The 21,514-nt window shown below is 38.4% G+C and overlaps 1 protein-coding gene across 3 annotated transcripts in view; it reads left to right on the top strand.

Annotated features, from left to right (window-relative positions):
* The window catches only part of GALNT1 (polypeptide N-acetylgalactosaminyltransferase 1), a 132,553-nt gene that overhangs the window by 23,662 nt on the left and 87,377 nt on the right, over positions 1-21,514 (top strand). For 2 of the 3 annotated variants that reach the window (XM_036009155.1, XM_028524318.2), the window contains exon 2: positions 3,697-3,835. The exons of the other annotated variant lie outside the window; for it this stretch is intronic. The gene's annotated coding sequence lies outside the window, so the exon portion shown is untranslated. The remainder of the gene's footprint in view (positions 1-3,696; positions 3,836-21,514) is intronic. 3 annotated transcript variants of the gene reach the window in all.

Raw genomic sequence — 21,514 nt, 5'->3', positions numbered from 1 at the left:
ATGAATTGTAATAATGACATCCCAAATACTTAATATTTTTTATATTTAAAAATGAAATCAGTCCCTTACATTTGAATTATTTTCAGTGTACATTTGATACTTTCTGATAGAGGTAGAAAATTGTTCTGGAAGTCATTCTGAAACTAACGGAACATTGGTCAACTCAGCTTTGGTTTTTCAGTCTTCACTGTGCCTGGAGCCCTGGAGGTATGCTTTTATAGACTTATGAGTGTCAGAGTTTCAGGGAATAGGACCAGCTGTATATTGTCAGTTCAGTGCAAAGTGAAAATGTGGGGCCTCTTATTTAAAAACGAATGAGAATTTCATGATGCTGACAGCAGAGCATTTAAGCAAGTGTGGGGCCCTTCTAAGTGTGGAGTCTTGTGACTGCATAGGTCACAGTTCCATTAAACCTGCCCTTCAGAAAAAATCTTAGGGTTGGTTCATTTAATATAGGACCTTCCATTTGCAGATGAGGATATGTAACATTTACATGCAGCTAGATGTTGATAAGTTATTACTGTAAAGCAGGACCAAGCCCTCAATATTAAAAAGTGGGTATTCTGCCCTAGCTGGTGTGGCTCAGTGAACACTGGCCTACAAACCAAAGGGTGACCAGTTCAGTTCCTGGGTGGGACGCATGCCTGGGTTCCAGGCCAGGTCCCCAGATGGGAGTGTGTGAGAGGCAACTGATCACTGTTTCTCTCCCTCTATTTCTCCGTTCCTTTCCCTCTATCTAAAAAATAAAATCTTTTTTAAAAAGGGGCACTCTGAAGGTTTTAATTTTTACTACCTACAAATCTGTAGGTGTATTTAGTCTTTGTAATTTAAAATTACTATTAGTTACTCCTAGTGGTCATAAAAATAATGGCATGAGTAGTTGAAATAATCCCAAAGAATTTTATCCAAATTATTTCCCACTTTTCCATCTAACAATGGTTGAAAAAAAAACTTTGTTGTAGTTTCTGTCCTGCTACAAAGTTTATTGGCTTCAGTTTAAATTTCTGTATTTTCTGTTGGGAACCGTTCTACTTGGTATCAAAAGCTGTAACCCCCCCCCCGCCAAGGCTAAGGCTGAGGGAATAGCCTTGGACCGTAAGCCAGCTAGGAGACAAAAGCTTATCTCCCTGGCAGGAGCACTGCTTCTGCTGCTTCATTCATAACTGGCCCCCAGTGCTTGGTCAGTTAGCCAATGACGGGTAAGATTCCCCAAGGGGGGAAACAACTTAAGACAGGCACGATCATGTGGGAGGCCCCCAAGAAAGGACTTCGGGGGCTACAGCAAAAGGGGGTGATGGACCCTTGCCCCTCGGCTTTGACATAGCCTGAGTCCTCATCGTCTGGGAGAAAATCTCCTTATCTCTTGGTTGCCTTAGTTTCCTTGCTCCACCTAAGCCTGAAACAATGACAGGGTGGTGCAGCTCTGTGCTGAAAAGGGCGGGTTCCCCGGGTGATCAGGCCTAAGAAAGAATATGTAAAATCCTGTGAAACCTGCTTTGTTTAGAATGCTCTCAGTTGAATGATGAGGGTCCAAGGAAGAAGTAAGTTTGTTCCTTAAAGTTTTATAGCTCTTTGACCCTGACTCAAAATAGGTCCTCATACTTCCTTGTTATCTATTGTTTGATCCTTACTTTCTAGCAATGAGTAATGAGCTTTGCCTGAATTCTTATGCAAAGGAAACCAATAAAAAAGCCTCTCCAGAGGGGGAACGGAGCGCTCTCCCCACCAGAGAGAGTGGCCTCTCTGTTCCTACTTCCCCACAGGACCTGGTTGTCTCTGTGTATGTTTTTCTTGTGTGTCGATGAGCCATCCGCAGCGTTCCGTGGTCACTGCCGGTCGGTGGTCGGGACAATTTTCCTTACGTTCTCTAAGAGCTCTAATGAACCTTGAAAGGACCAACAGGAAGGGGAATGACAAGAACCAAAGGGCCCTTATAATCTACAGTGTAGAGAATAGGCCCTTTACAAACCGAGCATGGAGCCCGTGTGAGTGTGGCAGATACCCTGTTGCCGGTAGGCACGTGGAAGAATAGCAGGCAGCGTGTATTTATTATTGAAAACCTGCTGTATATATCCACCCCTGTCATGATAGTTTTTAAATTAATGTAATTACTTTTATTATATAGTAATTTTTTGTTTTTTGTTTTTTTCAAAACTAATTATGATTGCTGATAGAAATAAACAGAAGCAGCTAGTTACCCACACATGATTCATGGTTAAGTCACTTTAAAACATGACTGTTGGCTTTCTGATAGCTGCTTAGGGGAGGGGCATTCTGTGTCTTGTTTTGTTAGCTTACCCAATTTTGTATGGTAGTTTAACTCAGACAATGTGGTGCAAATTAGACCCTCTGTTTTAGCATTGTAGACACACTGGATAACCAACTGAAGAGAACTACTACAAAAGTTTGAGTAAACAAACTATTCAAAGCACGTAACATTAAGAACAAGATGGGGTTAAGAGAGTTTATAATGTAGAGCTACTATATAGTAGAGCTGCCTCACACATAACAGAAATCAGCTCAGTTGATGAGAAACAATAAGTGCTAACCCTCTTCTAAATTAAATAATTTAGGGGCTCATCTTTTACTATTTTGCTTGTATGTGGAGTTGCCAGCTAGATGCTGAATCCACTTTACTTAACTTTCAGGTTTTGGCTGACTTTTACTACAGTCCAGCGTCCAACCAGGAGTCTTTGCTTCCCTCAAATACTGACCTGGGAGCTGAGAACAATAATGTGAATTCTAGCTTCCTCTTGTACATTAGCATAGAAACAGAACAGGGCATATTCCTGTGTGAGAATGTTACCCTTTACAAAATGACTCTTATGCTTATAAATTGCTTTACAGATGAAATTTAGCCCAGTAATCTGATGAACATGTATGGAGTATGTGTAGTGGGTAAGTCTCGGTGTTAGACTCAGTAGGTGATAGAAAAATTATACATAATTTCTGTGTTAAAGAGATTAAATTAAAAATAATTATAGTTAGAATAAAAAATGTGGTTCAAGGATTTAGTCATGTGATGATTTTTAAACACCTACTGCTATGAGCCGGCACTGTGCTTGGCAGTGTGAATTCAAAAATGCCTTCCGGCACTCACGGTCAAGTGCCTAAACTTGGCATAAAAATACAATTGCAAGATGACATGAGAGGTGGATGGTGTAGAGGGAGGTGTCTGAGGAGGTAAGGAGAGGTAATGTTTCTTGAGCCCCAGCAGTGTGACAGCAGGCACAGCCCTGGGTTCTGGGGGTGCAAGACCTCTGCCTTCGCAGAGCTTTTATCTGAGTCTTGTGTGAGTTTGCCAGATGGACAAGCAGAGGCCATTTCAGACAGAGGGAACAACACTTGGAGACATGGAAGCAAGAGACAGCGTGCCATGTTGGAAAGTAGGGGTGGTAGGATGCAACTAAAGAGCAGGGCACCTGAGGGAGGTGCAGAGTAGAAGCTGAAGTGGGGTCGGGGTTATGTTTGGCAGAGTCCCAAAGGCCCTGCCTGGAATGCTCTTCCATTGCATCCTTCTGAAGCTGGCTCCTGGCCCTCCCAGTCTCCTCCTCAGTGAGCCTGCCTCAGGGCAGCTTTCCTGATCACGCAGAGTAAAGGAACTGCCCAGACCCTTGCTGACATTCCACCTCTCCTTCTCCTTTATTTATGGAGTGCTCCTTACTAGCTGGCACTTTATTTTTGTCTGTTGTCTAGATCCCACCACTTGACTACAGTTCCACGAGAGCAGGAACCTGATGAGAGCAGGAACCTGGTCTGTCATGTTTATTGCTGTGTCCCCAGTAACTAGAATCTATCATAAAGCTGACATTTAATAAATGTTTGTGGAATGAATGTAAGTATGGATTTTTTCACTGTGAATTTTTGATTTTATCTTAAAGGCCAGTTGTTCTCAATATTATTATTCTGTAGGCCCCTTTATACTTAAAAATTATTGAACCTCCAAGAGTTTTTGCTTTGTGGCTTATGTCCATTGATATTTGTCATATTAAAGATAAAAACCTAGACATTTAAAAACTCATTAATTTACTTAATAGTAATAAATCCATAATATGTTAATTTAAATATATTTTATGAAAAATAACTGCTTTCCAAAACAAAAAAAATAGTAAGTAATGTGACATTGATTTTTACATTTGTGAAGTTTTTATTAATGTGTGGCTTTCTATAGCTACATTCTCAAATCTTTTGTATTCAGTCTTTTATATCACATGTAGCCTCTGGAACTCAGCTATACACTCACGATGGAATGAAAGTGAAAAGGCATACAATGGCTTGGTATTAGTATAAAATAGTTTTGCCCTTGCAGACTCCTTAAAAGAACCCTTTCAGGTCCTCATGATCCTTTTAAGGGGTCCCTGTGCTACCATTCTAAGATCATAGGTGGATGGTTTTCAAACTTTTTAGTAGCCGGAATAATGTTTTCAAATAATACTTTCTACAAAGCTCCAATCTATAAAACAGTTAAAGGTGGAGCTGTTTGGTTAAAGTGTGTATGTGTTGGGGGTTAGGTCCCTCGAGCCCTGCTTTTACCCATTCTTTCTTAGTCCTTTGATTAAGCTGCTAAACTGGCCAAGGGATTAATACTTCCACAGTTGGGAATACTGTGTGTATGAGAGTGAGCATCCTGTGGGGATTCTCCAGTCTGTACCATAGTTGTAACTTTCAGTATTTTGTTTAATGGCTGTTTAATGTATTAAAGTTTACTACATTTAAAGCATCGAAATACTAATGTTAGTATTTTTTAAAGGCTATTTTCCCTGAAGTGTGTGATTACTGCTTTACTTTCATTAAAAAAGAAAAGATTTCATTGCAACCAGAGACCTAATTTTGTTCCTGTGGTATACTTTTCCACTTTTGTATATAAGAAAATTTACTGAAATTTGAGGCAACCTTATAGAACCTTGTAGTTTTGTCATTAAACATTACCTAACTTGCTTTTTTAAAAGACAGTTCATTCTCTTTGCACATCTGATAGTATGCAAAATAAAATTCAGTCAAGGCTCAATATGTAATCAGGCAAAAGTAAGGAGGGAGAAGCAGTCTAATTCTACTTGTCAAGTGCAGGAGGAGTTCTCGGGGTCTGTAGAGTGGAGGAGAATGGTAGCTGGCAAGAGTAAGACTAGAGCTTGGACAGTGCTCCTAAGCATCATCCACTAGCTGATTTCAGTTATGCTGCTGTGTTTAAAATACAGTCCATCGTCTGCCTAAGGAAACATTCTCTAGTTGGTTTATTTTGTTCCTACGTGTTTCTAATTGTTTTTCACAAGTAAATCCTGTCTCTAAGTTTTGTAGGTCCTTTCCTTTGGGACTTTTATCTGACAGACATCGTAAAGTGGCTATACTAGAAATTTAATTAATTATCATCGTTATTTATTACCTGTATCATTAAAAAGATCATCTACTTATGTAATTAGAACAGTGTTTATATAGACTATAAACTAGCTTTATTGTCTGCCTTTTAAGAGATGGAAGGAAAAATTGAGGGATACAGAGAAAAGCAATGAAAATAATTACAGGACTGAAAAGTATCTTAAATTTGGAGTTACATACTTTAAGGTGTGATTTAATAACCCAACTTCATAAAAGATTCTTCTTATGAAAACAGAACAACCTATTTTAAAGAGTTATAAATAGGGCATATCTTCATAAAAGATAGAATGAGATATAATTGGACAAATTGCCTTCTTGATTAAGTTTAACATTCAAAAGATCTGCCTAATAGTGATACCAATTAACTTCTAATTATTTTTAGAAGTAGGATAGATCATTCTTATTTAACCATTTTCCCAGTAAATATTTAAAGGCCTACTTTGATCTCACCATAACTTTACTTTTACATTTCATTCATTTTATCTTTTTGAATAGGTAGCATCATAACTTCTTGAGCAACATCTTCAGTTATTAGAGTGTGCTCCTCCTGTTCTTTGAAGTGAATGCAGTCACTTAGTGTTAATACATCTGCAGACTGCTGGGCATCAAAAAAGGAAACCAAAAAAGGAAAATACTTACATATTCTAATAATTTTATGTTTAATACAAATTAACTTGTATTATGTTGTGGGGAAATACGTAATGTTTCAGTAATAGCTACCTTACTTAAGATGGCAGATCCCTTGTCCCGATTCTTGATCTTTTTACCTCTTTCTTCTTTCCTTCCATTGCTCTTACTAGCTTCTGTGATACAGTTCAATTTACCTACGTTTATTGTTTGCTGTCTGCGCCTCTCCTCCCATGTAAGGTCTTTGAATGCATTGATTCTTGTTTAGTTAGTGATCTATACCAAGAGCCTAGAATGTGTTTGGCACATATTTGTTGACCAAATGAACCATTTTTCTTTTGACTTTTAGAAGTCGAGGTACATTTCTTCTGGGGAAAAAATACTTACCTAACAGACTATTCTAAATGTTCAGAGGCTTCCGTTTCTGACAGTGCGGCAGATTAGAAATTTTTTAAAAATCTTTCCTTATCGCCCTGGCTGGCTTAGCTCAGTGGATTGAGCACGGGCTGGGAACCAAAGTGTCCCAGGTTCGATTCCCAGCCAGGGTACATTCCTGGGTTGCAGGCCATAACCCCCAGCAACCGCACATTGATGTTTCTTTCTCTCTCTCTCTCTCTCTCTCTCTCTCCCCCTTCCCTCTCTAAAAAAAATAAATAAATAAAATCTTAAAAAAAAATCTTTCCTTATCAACATTAAAAATACTGGACCAAATAGTCAAAATATCTTTCAAGTGCCTAGTTGAGCTGACAAGCAAGTAAGGAAACTTATCCAAGCTGAAAAACAAGCTATATTGAATCCAGGGAGGTGAGCTAATGGTGAAACTGGTTGCTGTGCTGGGGGTGCTGCTATCTCTGGAATCCTAGGACTTTGGATTTTGTAGGGTGACTGTGGAGTAGTAGACTGAGCCTAGGGATCAAGGAAGATGAAAAGATCCAGAGACCCTTGATAGAGCTGAAGCTGCTTCAAAGAGGTCGGTAAGCAGACTAGGAAAAAAACTGTAAACCTGTTACCCAGTGCAGGGGTGGGTGGGCTGGGTAGAAGTGAGGTAAGGAGGGTTGCCCGTCTCAGCTTGTCTTTCACTGGAAAGGTAAAATGATCTTTCCTGAGAAATTATAACTAGAAGTCTACTCTCACTGGATCATACTACCTGAATAGTATGCACATACACACAAAAAAACCCAAGACAAAAATTGAGTGAAAAGGGGCCTGAGGCTCAGTGTTAGGACTGAGAAACCAAATCCTCCTGGGGAAATATAGGAACACGGACCTTCGAGAATAGGCACAGGTAAAATTTCTAGGAACGTGAACTCACACTTAAAAAAAATCAAAAACACTTCAAATAAATCATAAAGAGATAATCAGCAAAATTGGGGAACCATTTGGTCAGACATTCAGAAACTACAGATATTCTAGTTGTCAGATACAGAATATAAAATGTGTTTAATATGTTCAAAGAGTATAAAGTATGTCAATGGAGAAAGAGGCTATCACAAATAATTAGGTAAGCTGATATTGAATGCCAACTGTAATTGGGGGTGGGAGGGAAGAACCGGAAAAAACAAAGCAGGCAAGCTGAATTCAACAATGTATAAAGGAAATACTACATGTTGAACAAAGGGTTTATTCTAGGCAGACAAACTTTGTTTGCATTAGAAAATCTATTAATGTAATTATCCACATGAATAGCTTAAAACCACAAAACAAAACAAAAAAACTCTATCATCTAAAAGACACAGAAAAAGCATTTATTTAAATTTAGCACTCTTTTAGGACACAAACTCATACCAAACTAAGGATAGGAGAGAAATTCTATAACCTGATAAAGAACATCTACAAAAAACCTATAGCAAACATCATATTCGATAGTTTCACATTAAAAATATTCCTTTAAAAATCAGCAGCAAGCCCAGTCCAGATGGCTCAGCTGTTTGGAGCATCATCCTGTATACCAAAAGGTCAAGGATTCAATTTCCAGTTCAGTGTGCATATGCCTAGGTTTCAGGTTCTATCCCCGGTCGGGTTGGAAACGTGTACTGGAGGCAACCTATTGATGTTTCTCTCTGTCTCTCGCTCTCTTCCTCCCTCTCCTTTCCTCTCTCCCTAAAATCAGTGAACATAACCTCAACTGAGGATAAAAAAAAAGTTAGCAACCATATCAGCATGTTCCTTGTTTAACCCATCTCTCCAGCATTGCACTGGAGCTACAAGTTGGTTAATATGGGAAGAAAAGTTATGAGGCTGCAAGGTGTGAACAAAACGGTTATCTTTAGAGTCAGTATTAACATTTGCATAGAAAATTCAAGCCTGTAGATACAATTTTAGGATTTGTAATAGTAAGTTGCCGAATATAAGATCAACATAGTAAAATCAGTCCCATTACTCGAACCTAGCGGCTCACAATAAAAAATGTATTAAAAATATTTCACAACAGTAAAAAAAATGCTGCCTATGAATAAATATGAAAAGAGGTGCCTGCTGGGAGGTTGAGTGTGGAGGGATCTCTCAAAAATGAAAGAACTGATGGACACAGACAGTGGTGATTGGGGGCGGACATGGGTGGAGGTCAAAGAGTGTATAAAGGGGTTATTGGTAATGAAAAAAATACAATTAAATAAAATGCAAAAAGATGTCTAGATCTTTGTATAAAAAGTTATAAAAACGTTTTGAAAACCTTAAAGACCTAAATAAATGTAGGGGCATACCATGTTTAAGGGAGAAAGACTGTTTCTTGTAACTATGCCAATTAACCTATCAAATTCATTGCTGTTTCAGTAAAAACCCTACAAGTTATCATTTTGTTTGTTTTTGTGGAACTTGGCAAGTTACTTCTCAAGTTTATTTGGCAAGGATAAGGGCCAAGAGTAGCCAAGATATTTCTGAAGACTGTCCTACCAGATTTTAAGTTAATGTAAAACTTTAATAGACACATAGATAATGGAAGAAAATTGAGGTGAAAAACAACTGTATATACATGGAAATCTGATCATATGACAGAGCTACTGTTATAAATTAAATAAGGGAATGGAATACTCTGTAAAGTGTTGAGATTAATATTTAACCAAATTGAAAGAAAAATGGTTTCTTACCTCAATTTATAATTTCAGAGGGATTAAAAACTTAATTGTAAAAGGCAAAACTTAAGCCTTTGTAATAAATTTTAGAGTATTTTATTGACCTTATGTTTTTTAACTAGATACCAAAAGCAGTTGTTGATGAAAAGGTTAATAAATTTGGCTATATTAAAATTAAGATATTTTGTGTGTTGTTTATAACAAAAAGCAAGTATACAGCCCAGGCCAGTTATCTCAGTTGGTTAGAGCATCGTCCCTGTATGTTAAGGTTGCAGCTTCCATCCCCACTCAGGGCGCATACCAGTGAGTTGATGGGCGGAACAACAAATCAGTCTCTCTCCCCCTCTGCGCTTCCTCTGTATCTCTCTAAAAGTCAGTAAACATTTTAAAAATTACTGTTCACACATTTTTTAAAAAGTGTAGAGACTAGTCACACATAGAAGATTTTTTTAGGAATATTTTATTGATTATGCTTTTACAGTTATCCAATCTTTTTCCCCTTTGCCTCCCTCTGCCTGATGCCCCTCTTCCCTCCAGCAATCCCTGCACTTGGTTCATGTCCATGGGTTGTGCATGTAAGTTCTTTGGCTTCTACATTTCCCATACTATTCTTAACACCCCCCTGTCTCTTTTGTACCTACCATTTGTATTTCTTACTCCCTGTACCTTTCCCCCCATTTCCTTCCTTCCCCCTGCCTCCTGATAACCTTCCATGTGATTTCCATTTCTATGATTCTGATGCTGTTCTAGTTGTTTGCTTAGTTTGTTTTTGTTCTTTTAGATTCAGTTGTTGATAGTTGTGAGTTTGTTGTCATTTTACTGTTCATAGTTTTGATCATCTTTTTCTTAAATAAATCCCTTTAACATTTCATATAGTAAGGGCTTAGTGATGATGAACTCCTTTAGTTTCACCTTGTCTGGGAAGCATTTTTGTCTGCTCTTCCATTCTAAATGATAGCTTTGCTGGATAGAGTAATCTTGGTTGTAGGTTCTTGTTTTTCATTGCTTTGTGTACTAATTGCCAGTCCCTTCGAGTCTGCACAGTTTCTTTTGAGAAATCAGCTGACAGTCTCATGGGAACTCCTTTGTAGGTAACTCTCTGCTTTTCTCTTGCTGCTTGTAAGATTCTCTCTTTATGTTTAACCCTTGGCATTTTAATTATGATGTGTTCTGCTGTGGTCCTTTTTGGGTCCACCTGGATTGGGACTCTCTGTGCTTCCTGGACTTGCACGTCTATTTCCTTCACCAAATTAGGGAAGTTTTCTTTCGTTATTTTTTCAAATAGATTTATAATTTTTTGCCCTCTTCTCCTTCTGGCATCCGTTTGCTGTGAATATTGGTACATTTGATCTTGTCTCAGAGGCTGCTTATACTCCCCTCATTTTGGGGGGTTCTTTTTTTTTTGTTCTTTTTGTCCTGATTTTTTTTTCTTTGGTATATTGGCATGTTTGTAGATGCCCCAGAGTCGTCTTATTCTCTCCTTGTTTTTTTGAATCTAGTTTATTCATTCTGTACTGGTTGACTGTTTATTTCGTCCTTTTGCTCCAAATCATTGATCCGAACTCCAGCTTCCATCCCTTCCATGGTGGTTCCCTGTAAATTTTTATTTCACTTAGTGTAGCTTTCATTTCTTCTCTTATGCATTTGCCATACTTAATGAGTTCTCTGAGCATCCTTATCACCACTGTTTTGAACTCTACATCTGATAGGTTGGCTACCTTCATTTTGCTTAGTTCTTTTTCTAGAGTTTTGACCTGTTCTTTCATTTGGGCCATATTTCCTTGTCTCCTGTTTGGCAGCTTCCTGTGTGTGTTCCTGTGTTATTAGGTAGAGCTCCTTTGATGTCCTGTCATGGGGCACCTGTTATGTTGTAAGGGGTGGAGCCTTAGGTATTCACCAGGGTGTGGCAACCTGCTTCACCACCTTGTGGCTCTGTGTGGGGGGGAGGGGTTGGAGAGGAAACAATTCCACGTGCTTGGCTCTTGCCCCATTTCCAGTCACTTCCCCCCACTTCCTGTATGTGACTGGTATCCTTCTTGTTGCTGCCCTGGTGTTGAATCCCAGAGCAGCTGGGTTTGTGTATGTTCTAGGACTGTGCAGGTCCTTTAAACAGATCTTCCTGAGAGACTGGCAGTTTCTTCCACCACCCCAACCCCTGCTGGTTTGCAGCCAGAAGTTATGAGGCTTTATTTCCCAGCACAGGAACCCTGGGCTGCGTGGTCTGGCCTGGGGCTGGGATTGTTTGCTCCCCAGGTGTCCCTCTTAGTTTTCATCCACCACACTTGAATATGGGGCCACCCTTTCTGCTGGCCACCACTGCTGCCTTGCAGCTGCCTCACCACTGCCACACCTTGTCCTTTCCACCCCGTCGCTGCCCCTCCTACCAGTGTGGATAAATACTTCTTCTTTAAATCCTTGGTTTTCAGACTTCCATACAGTTTGATTTTCTGGCAGTCCTGATTACTTTTTGTTTTGATGTTAGTTATGATCCTTCTTATTTACAGTTGTGTGAGGAAGCAAAGCATGTCTACCTACGCCTCCATCTTGGCTAGAAGTCTGAAACTGAGAAGATACTTTTTAACACATACAATTGGCAAAGGATTTTAAATCACAGTTATATATATGCATATGTATATATGTCAGTAATACACATGCATCAGTGTGGAAAAGATAAATGGGCAATAGAAAGGAAAAGCCATTTCACAGAAGAAAAATGAATAGCCACTAAATAATAGTCAACAGGGAAATGCAAGTTAAAACTACTTTGACAAACATATGCTAATATACCACTGTAATACTTTGTGGCAGCGGTCAGCAAACTTTCTGAGAAAGACCAGATACTAAATTTTTTAGGTTTTGCAAGCCATACAGTCCCTGTGGCAATTACTCAACTTTGCTCTCGTAGCTCAAGTATAGTTTTAAACCATATGTTAATACATCAACATGGATGAGTCTCAAAAACATAATGTTGAGTTAAAAATATAGCAGGAGAATACATATTTATGGGTGTTTACCAAGGTTATTAGGACTTGACTAATTTTGAATTCTGGCCTTGACAAAGTCTGTGTGGCCAATCAACCAACTTTTTAAAGTGTCAGTTTTCTTATCTGCAAGATGATGAACATTATATTACCCAGCTCATTGGTTCATTGGGAGGATTATGTTGTGTGGTGTCCCTAAAAGTGCTTAGCACATAGTAAGGGCTCAGTAGTTGTTGCTGCGCTTTCATTCTCCTCCTTTAACTTGTATCCCTACTAAAAGGATAGCTTTCCCACTTTGAGAACTCTAGGTTTTTAAAACCCGGCCTTGCACTGCACATGGCTAATGTGGCTAGTAGTAAGGCTAGAAATGTCCTCACCTTGAAGTCTGGAGTAATGTTTAGTTTCTTTTACTTAGCACAGTTTCGTGAGCCCTGATGTCTGTGCCATGTGTAAATCATCAGACTCACTGTGGCTTACAAATGCTTGACTGAGGTAGCTTCGAGGGTCACTTGACCCTTTCTTTATACCCTTTAGCATTGTGGAGAGGTTCTTTCTCAGCACTTTGTCCCCTTTTGGGCTTACGTGTCACTCCCCAGATTCTTCTCTGACTTCTAAGACCTGTCAGTTCTCTAAATGTTGAAGTTCAGCCGCCTCTAAAACTTAGGACTCTTCAGTTTCCTCAGCTGAGAAAGGAAGATAAGAAAAAACTGTAAAGGGCAGTTAGGATAAAATTTTCTAATGCATACTCATCCACAGAAGAACCCCATCTCCATAGATTGTGATTTGTTTATGCTGGGTGGGGTCTGGATGAAAAACCCCACAAAACTTGATGAGTAGTTCCTCTTTCGTCAGGCAGCAGTGGTACGTGAACGTAATGTCTGCGGTACATCGCAGACTTTGTGCAGTTGCTTCCTGCATCTTCCGCTGTGTCTGCTGCTCTCTGTACCTTTCTGTCTGACCACCTCGGCTCCTTTGCACAGGCATTTGTATTAGCATCTGTGTCCTCTCTAAGGCCAGTGACATTGCCAAACTCATCTTTGTTCCCCCAAGGTCTGGTGAAATGCTTGCCATATAGTGAATAGGTCTACTTACAAAACTGAAATTAAGTGAATGAATGTATGCCTTGATTTTGTTGACAAAACACCAGTGTTTGCAATATTTGGCCTGCAAAAGAAAGATGTTTAAGTCATTTGTAATTCTAATTTAGCTTTCAGCTCTCTGAAACTTAACTTTGTACTTCAAAAATTTTTAACATATATAAAAGTAGAGGAAATGGTAAAATCAGCCCTCTTAATCCTGTATCCATCTTCCAGATTCAACAAAGTTTAAGATTTGGCATGCATACTTCATCTCCTCCTCAACCCCCAAGCCAAAGTATTTTAAAGCAACACAAGACATTATGTCATTTTACCTCTAACACTCTTCAGTATGAGTCTTAAATATGAGCACACAGCCACAATGCTGTTACAATTCCTGATAAAACAACAATAATTCCTTAGTATCATCTGATACCCAGTCCATAGCCAGATTCCCCCGTTGGTCCCAGAAGTATCTTTTTTATTGGTTTGTAGATTCAAAACTTAAAGCTACACAGTACCTTTGGTTTCTATGAAAAATTTATTCTTATGAAGAAATAAAACAGTAACTAGATTTTATTATATTTCTTTCCCTTTTCCCCCTTTCTATTTTTTAAAATTTAACTCTCCCTGAAGATCAGGGTTCTTTATAATAAAACAATAAACTTTGCTATGTCAGATAAAGGTTTCATCTCCTTTAAGACTGCTTTGTGCTTTTTTTTTTTGGTAATCAGCACATACTGTGTACAGGGCAGAACTACAAACAGCACAGCAAAATGCAAAACTGAAAGTTATGGTTAAATGAAACTGCCCCTTCAGTACTGTTAGGACTTTTCCTTAGAGCTGTAAAATTAGATATTTCTTAAATAGTATATGTTCTTTGATACTGTTGAAATATAGTATCTTAAATATTTCATAATTATGCCTCTTGAATTTATGGTTATAAAAAGGAAGCTAAATCTAGGCTGTAACATAGTATGTATGTTGGAAAATTTGCTTATGAACTTAATTTTTAAATTCTCTAAAGCTGAAGTGGAGAAACACCATTTGCAAAACAATTTTTCTTTTGGTTATGTTTCCATTGGTGATAAAGACAACCGTGCCCCTGTTTATCGCAAGTGAGAAGGAAAGGAGGGATAACCCCAGTGTTGAGAGGTTTTAGCAGATTGCAATTTTTGAGAATTAGGTGGAATTAAAAATATAATGCAGAAGAAATGTTTCGCATTGATGATGTGAATTAAATAGCAGGATTATTTTAGGGACTTTTTAAACAATTTACTTGCTAATTTTCCATTACATTGTTAACATCCTAATTGCAGTGGTGTTTTTTTATTCTGAGAGCTGGAAACAAATCCTATAATCTCCTAAAGAGCAGAAAAAATTCCCAGAAAAGGCATTCAGGATGTTATCATTTAGTATGGATTTTACCTCTTATTAATGCAGAGGCATTCTGACACCCGGGGAAAACTGAATTTAGGAAATGAAGCTTAAGCCATCCGCAGAAATAAAAGGCAACTAGCCAGAAGGTTGAATAAGATCTGCAGGACAGAATGCAGAACAACCTCTAAAATTATAAGCTAAGAAAAGAAGTTGAGTGGCATTAAGGTGAAACCAAAGAGAGAGAAACCGAATTGGAGGTGGGGGAGGGGTGGTGAAAACAAAAGCGGATGTACCAAGTTGCTGACTAGTTATGGAAAGAAAATGACGAGTGCTGTGCAGTGTGTGGTACCTGTGATAAATCTAAGCAGTGGAGTTCATGATCAACTACAACGCTATCCTTCCGGAATATACTAATAAGTGTGAACAATGGTTTGTTTTGTTTTGTTTTGTTTTCACATGGTAATTAAATATTCCAGGTTATTATCTAGGGCCAAAAATATACCCCCATCCTAACTTTCTGCTTTTATTTGGTCTGTTGATCAAAATTTAAAACTTTAGATTTCAAAATGTCGCTTCAGTTAATATCAAGTAACATCACACAGTGTTTCAGTGAAGTGTAGTTCTCAAAAGAACCTTCTAGTTTGCAACTGTAAAAGACAAGTAAACTTCCTCTTAGGATACTATTGTCCTTCAATATTTTTTCTTCTCTCTTTAAGACGATTCAGCTGTGGAGGAGGAAAAGCATGGCCCTGCACTCTGGGGAATGCAAGGAGAAAGAAAAATAAGGAAAAGGGAATGACAACAGAGTTTTCCATTTAGTCTGCAGATTGTTTTTGGTCTTATCCCTAGCCCAGAGCCAAGAGACTGTGGTATCTTACATTCTTGTTTGTTATCCAAGCTGGCAGTAGCGGTGCTGGTAGCTATAGTATAGTGACTGTCTGCTCCCTCTGAGTGTGGTTGGCCAGTTTCTGGTGTGGAAGTGAAAAATATTTTCCTCCCATCTTTCCAAGTTCTTCTGGCTGGACTAATAGTCAAATTAACATGAGACAGGTTAACAAAAGACTGTCCAAATTTATTACATATATGCATGTGGAGGTTCCTTTAAAACATGACACTGGAAGACAGATTGGGCAGTTGAGGTTTATATGCTTTTCTAGACAGAGGAAAGGGAGGCAGGGCCTGGGACTGTAGGAAGTTCACAGGTAATGAGAAAGCACAAACAGGTGGTACACAAATTCTTGTTGGGCCACCTGAAATAATAGGGCACAGCAGGGAGTCCAACAAATGGGCTTTGCTCGATTCTCCATTTGCTGCATTTAGATGATGCCCCTTCCCTTTTCTGAATTCCTTTAGGCAGGTAAGGGTGGAGGATCAAATGTTCTTACTGAGTTTTTGGTTTTTTAATAACCAGCTTAAAATTAATATTCCAAAAGTCGTATTTGGGGTGACAGACTTTGGTTCCTCTCGCGAGTGGATATCTACTCTGGTTAGCCACCTCGTAAAGTATATATGTTGCCTTTGTATTTTGGCTTTGTCTGTTGACTAACGATTATTAGTAACATTTGAGAATGTTTGAAATTAGAGACTTTTTTTAATGAAGAAATTTAAACATATCAAAGTATAGTAGCAGAAGGTAAGGAACACTCATGAACCTCTTTCCCCCATGTCTTTTTAAAAAGATTTTATTTATTTTTAGAGTGGGTAGAGGGAGAAAGAGAGGGAGAGAAACATCAATCTCTGATCTGTTGCCTCTCATGCCCCCAGCTGGGGACCATGTACCATGTTCCCTGACCTGGAATCAAATTGGTGATTTTCAGTTTGCAAGCCAGCTCTCCCCCATGCCTTGTCTTAACATTTTCTCTATTTGCTTCTGTGTCAGTTATCAAATAAAAGATCCCTGCACCCCAACTTCCCCCCAAAAAAGTACTTTAAAGAGAATTTTTTCCTCTAAGGATATGGCCGCTATATGGTCATTAAGGACCTTGTCTTTTTATGTTTCTGCTTTGTAGTCCTTAACTCGTACCTTCCTTTCTCAGGGTTATCTCATGGTTGCAAAGAAGGTCCTCCTCACAGCTCCATCATTTGTGTTCACATTCCAGGCAGTAGGATAAAGGAAGGAGTAAGGCAGAGGGGCCCAGGGACCAGTAAAGCCAGTTCCTTGCAGTACTTTCCCCATAGCTCCACTCAATATTTTTTTTTTTAAATCTATTTATTTTTAGAGAGAGGGGAAGTAGGGAGAAAGAGGGAGAGAAACATTATGTGGTTGCCTCTCACATGGCCCCCACTGGACCCAGCCTGCAACCTAGGCATGTGCTCTGACTGGGAATCAAACCAATGACCCTTTGGTTCCCAGCCCACACTCAATTCGCTGAGCTACACTGGCCACCTAATGACTTTTTTTTTTTTTATCTTACTGGCCACCTTAATCTGCAAGGCAGGCCAGGATATGCAAATTTCAGGTCTTAGTAGTAAAGTAGTTTGACTTATAAGAAAGGGAAAGTAGATACAAGTGAGCGACTAGCAATCTGCCACAATTTAGATAACTTATATATTTAAAAGTTCCAACACAGTTGAAGCCCTCTCCTCCCTCCTTACAAATAACAAAAATGATAAGAATTTGGTATATTGTTCTCATGCATGTTTTCTATCTATATGTTTGTGTCCATGAATAAATATGCCTAATTTTACTATGCTTTAAAACTGTATAATGGAACATACTTTATATACCCTGCATATTTGTTTTTTATTCAACATTGTTTAACCATATTGATGCACATAGTTCTAGTTAAATTTTAACTGCTAAATAGTATTTCATTACATATCCATTTTCCTCTTGAGGTACCTTTAAGTTGTTGCCCTTTTATTATTATTATTTTTTAAAGATTTTTATTTATTTATTTTTAGAGAGGGAAGGGAGGGAGAGAGAGAGAGAAATATCAATGTGTGGTTGCTGGGGGCTGTGGCCTACAGCCTAGGCATGTGCCCTGACTGGAAATCGAACCTGCGACACTTTGGTTCGCAGCCCACGCTCAATCCACTGAGCTATGCCAGCCAGGGCCTAAGTTGTTGCCCTTTTTTTGCCATTATAAACAATGCTGCAGTCTTTGTACATATCTCTGTATACATGTGTGCAAGGGAGTTTCTCCAAGGCACGTGCCTAGAAATAGAACCCCTGAGTGATAGGGCAGTGCTTTCTTCCCCTTTCCTTCTAGATACTGCCAGGTTGCTCTCCAACGTGGCTGTGCCAAATTATATTTGGAACATTATATAAATGTCTTATTTATTTCTTACTAACACTTGTGTTTCTTGCCAAGCTGATGAGGTCAGCTTCATCTCCTGAATCCTACTGAGGTTGAGCATATTTTTATATGTTCATTGGCTGTTTGTGATTTGTCCATTCATACTTTCTGGTCATTTTTTGTGTGTGTTCTTGTTTGTTTTCATTTGGAGAGGTTTTTATGCATTCTGATACTAATTTTTTGTTGATTATTACTGTCGTGGATCGTTTCCTCGAGTCTTTGGCTTATCATTTAACTCCGATGTCTTTGCTTGTATTAAAAATTTTAATTTTCAATTAACTGGAAATTACTTTTTACTTTATGGTTTATGCATTTTGATTATTTAAGAAATTCTTCCCTACTCAAAGATACTCACCTATCTTGTACTTTAAAATTTTAGAGATTTATATCCATGAATGTTTAATCCACCTGGAATTGGTGTTTTGTATGGTGTGAAGTAGGAATTTTATTTTATTCTTCCATATGGATAAACATTTTTTAAATAGCCCATCCTTTTCACACTGATTGGTAGTACCGTGTCTGTCATATATTCATCTGGGTCTGACCCTGGGTTCTCAGTTTTGTCGGTCTGTTCATCTGTCTTTGCCCACTGTCTTTATCACACTGACTTAGTTACCAAGCTTGATATATGCTAGACACGGTCCTTTCACCTTATTGTTCAAAATTATATTGAGTTTCCTGGCATTGCTCTTCCATGTGATTTTTAGGATCTGCTTTAAGTTCTCTAAAACTTTATGTTCAATAAAAATTTACATTGAGATTTTGATTGAAATTGTGTTAAGGTAGATTAATATTGAGAGAATCTGCTTCCTTACTGTAAGAAAAGAATTCCATTGAATTTTGTATGTTGATCTTGTATCCATCATCCTCGCTAAAATTTCTCATTAGTTCTGATTGTCTTTATTTTAGTGGATTTTCTATTATTTCTTTTTTCTTTCTGGTTCTCAAATTTGTTTCTTTTTCTTGTTTTACTGTTCTGCCTAGGACTTCTAGTACATTCTTGATAGGAAGGCATTTTTTCCCTTTTTTTTTTTAACTTTAAAGGGAATACTTGCATCACCAAACTGAACCAGGATCCACCTGCCTGATGCACTGAGCTTGGAGGTTCGCAGTGAAGAAATTAAAGCTACCCAGTATTGTATTTGCAGAGCACCAAGGAAGCTATTGCTTAACACCCAAACTTCCTGGTGGCTTTTAATCAAGGGTTTTTAAAAGCAAAGACTGAGGGTTAGGGGGAGCAGGTTGGCATGTGGAAGCACTGGCCGTCCAGTTTTTGATTGGAGAGCTTTGGAACTTGGCCAGTTATGGTGAGACGTGGTAAGGGACTTGAGGACCATATCGTCCTGCATCAGGGACCCTTCACTTCCAAAAGGGTTCTGGTGTTAAGTTTCAGTCATGTCCTGGTTATTTGGTTACATGACAGGGAGGGGTGGAGTGGGGGTGGCGTGGGGGTAGTGGCTAAACTTTGGTTCCTGAGGCAGCTGGAGGTCAGCATTCTCTCCTCCGCTCATGCTTTATTCACTTGAGGTTTTAGTCTATTGCCTCTGAAAGGCAACTCAGTATCTTGGTAGAAATAGGATAGGACTTTTGAACTGGTCCTGCAGTTACACTTCCGAAGCATTAGCAGTATGTATAATAGTTTGTTTACTGTAGATTTAAGACATATGTCCTTTAACAGGTTAACCAAGTTCATTCCTATTTCTAGTTTGCCAGGACTTCTTTTGTTTTTGTTTTAATTATCATTAAGGGGCCCTGGGTTGTACTATTTCACATAAAATTTTAAGTCCCTTGCAACTATGTATCATAACTTTATATTAATAAACTTTACCTTACAAAGTTATAATTTTTGTTTTAATCAGTTCTTTTAAGAAATTAAAAGAGAAAGACAACCCTTTATATTTATTCATATATTCAGTATTATTGAAATCTTCACTTCTTTTCACAGATCTGAATTTTCATCTGGTGTCATTTCCCTTCTGTCTGAATAACTTCCTTTAGCCTTTCTTTTAGCACAGGTCTTAAGGGATGAGTTGTTTTGGCTTGCTTTATCTGAACATGTCTTTGTTTTAGGTAATGAGAAGTGAGCCATTTTTCTCTATGTATTATATGCTGTTTTCATGATTTTCTCTGTATCTTTAGCGTTTAGCAGTTTGAATAATGATGTGTTCTAGGTGTGATTTTCTTTGTATTTATCTTGCTTAGGCTTCAAAGGACTATTAGATTTGTAATTTTATTTTTTTCTCAATTAATGGACATTTTCACCTGTTACTTTTACATATGTTTTTCTGCATTAAGTTTTTTTGCTCTCCTTTTGGGACTCCAATTCCCCAGGCATTAAACTTAATGGTATTGTATCATCACTCACTGAGGCTCTCTGTTCATTAAAATTTTCTCTTTTCCATCAGATCTCCGGATTGGATCATTTGTTTTTGGTCAGTTTTTAAGTGGTCTGTAATCTGCTGTTAAACCTGCCAGGTGAATTTTCCACTTTAGACTGTGTATTTTTGTGTTGTGCCTGGTCCAGTATGATTCCTTTTTATAGTTTTTATTTGGCTGGTGAGAGCTCCCTCTCTTCCTCAGTCAGGTTCTCGAACACTTACATAGTAGCTGCTTTGTCGCCCTCAACTAACTCCAGCGTCTGGATCACCTTGTGTTCAGTGTGTGTTGATTGCTTTTTTCCTTGACTGTGGATCTCCTTTTTCTTTTTATTTGCATGTCTAGTAATTTTTTAATGGTAAACTGGAAACTGTAGTAGATGTGTGTTTGAGACCTACAATTCTATTTTCTCCTAAAGTGTGTTGATTCTTTGTTGTTCTAGCAGGCAGTTACCTCACTAGACTTAAACTCCACACTCTGCATTTGGGCAACGGCTGATATCTTTGCTCAGTTCTTTCAGGCATCTAGCTGTTGCCTCTCTTTAGGGCCTCGGGACTCTGTCCTTTGTTATATGCTTTGAAGCTCAGCTAAGGAGTGTAGTAGAGTTTATAAACATATATTTTGAAGTTTCCTATTTTCTTGGGTTTCCCTCCCTATTTTCTGTTTGCTAACTCCAAACTTCGTCCCTTGGTGTCTCAATCTAATAAGATTGTGACTTCTTCTTGAGCTTCAGCTACTCTGAACAATTCAGGCTGGTACCTACCCTCAGCAAGCAACTATATACAGGTAAATCTCAGTACAGTTCCACTCTTTCAAGGGCTGGCTTCTCTCTAGTTTCTGTGTTTTGGTTGCTTTTCAGTGCTTTCAAATAGATGTGTTTATATTTTGGCCAGGGTTTACAGTCATTGTTTGTAGGTGGGTTACTCTAGTATAAGCTATTCCACCTGTGTGTAAGTCTCCCATACTTTCACTTTTTTAAAAGACTGTTCTTTAGAATAAAATTGTAAGGTACAGAGATTTCCCATATACTTTTTGTCCCCACACATGCATAGCCATTGCCATTATAAACATTACTCACCAGAGTGGCACTTTTTTTTTTTTTTTTTCTTAAATCAAGGATAATCCTACAATGACACATCATAGTCACTCCCAAGTCCATCTTTTCCCCAAGGGTCACTCTTGGTGTTGCACATTCATTAGGTTTAGACCAATGTATAACGACATACAGCCATCATTATAGTACCGTACAGTGTATTTTCACTGCTCTAAAAATCCTCTTTGCTTTGCTTATTTATCCTGGCCACTACCCCTGGCTACCACTGATCTTCTTG

The sequence above is a fragment of the Phyllostomus discolor genome, chromosome 9, assembly GCF_004126475.2.
Source record: "Phyllostomus discolor isolate MPI-MPIP mPhyDis1 chromosome 9, mPhyDis1.pri.v3, whole genome shotgun sequence".
NCBI lineage: Eukaryota > Metazoa > Chordata > Mammalia > Chiroptera > Phyllostomidae > Phyllostomus > Phyllostomus discolor.
This window is presented reverse-complemented; position numbering and strand designations above follow the sequence as displayed.